The following is a 574-nucleotide window of genomic DNA, read 5'->3' on the forward strand; positions in this document are numbered from 1 at the left end:
TTCTTTCAAAGCACAATGGAAAGTTGGCATGTATCACATTTACCAGCACTGTAATCTGCTTTAAGCATGGGTTTATTTTAAAAATCTCCAGCTCTTGCCTATGGGCTATTCTGGAATCCTGTGAATCAGCAAGCAGTTACTGTTTATTGGAAAGCTTCCTTCTTTAAGTCACTTTTACTTCCTCTCAGTCCTTCACAGAGAGCATGAAAAGAACCACACCACTGACCTTCACTGACAACTGTCTACAGCTGTCCTGAATCTAGAACATGAAGTATTCAGGATGTAGAATTGAATTTTGATATATAGACCTCTAGTAACTCAAATATTCTACAGACAACAGAAAAAAATGAAATAAATGGCAGCCATATAACAAACCCCTTCTTTCAGATATTTACATTATACTTAGCATCATGCCAGGAGTTCAGTTTCCTTTGTCCTCTTCCAGATACTCAGGGGTTTTAAAGCATCTTGACTGTTTAGAGGAAATCAGACACTACACAGGTTAAACAACATGGTTCTATTAAAAACTATCTTTAAACATGGCACTCAGTGACAGCAATACAATACTTTCTTC

The sequence above is a fragment of the Dryobates pubescens genome, chromosome 21, assembly GCF_014839835.1.
Source record: "Dryobates pubescens isolate bDryPub1 chromosome 21, bDryPub1.pri, whole genome shotgun sequence".
NCBI lineage: Eukaryota > Metazoa > Chordata > Aves > Piciformes > Picidae > Dryobates > Dryobates pubescens.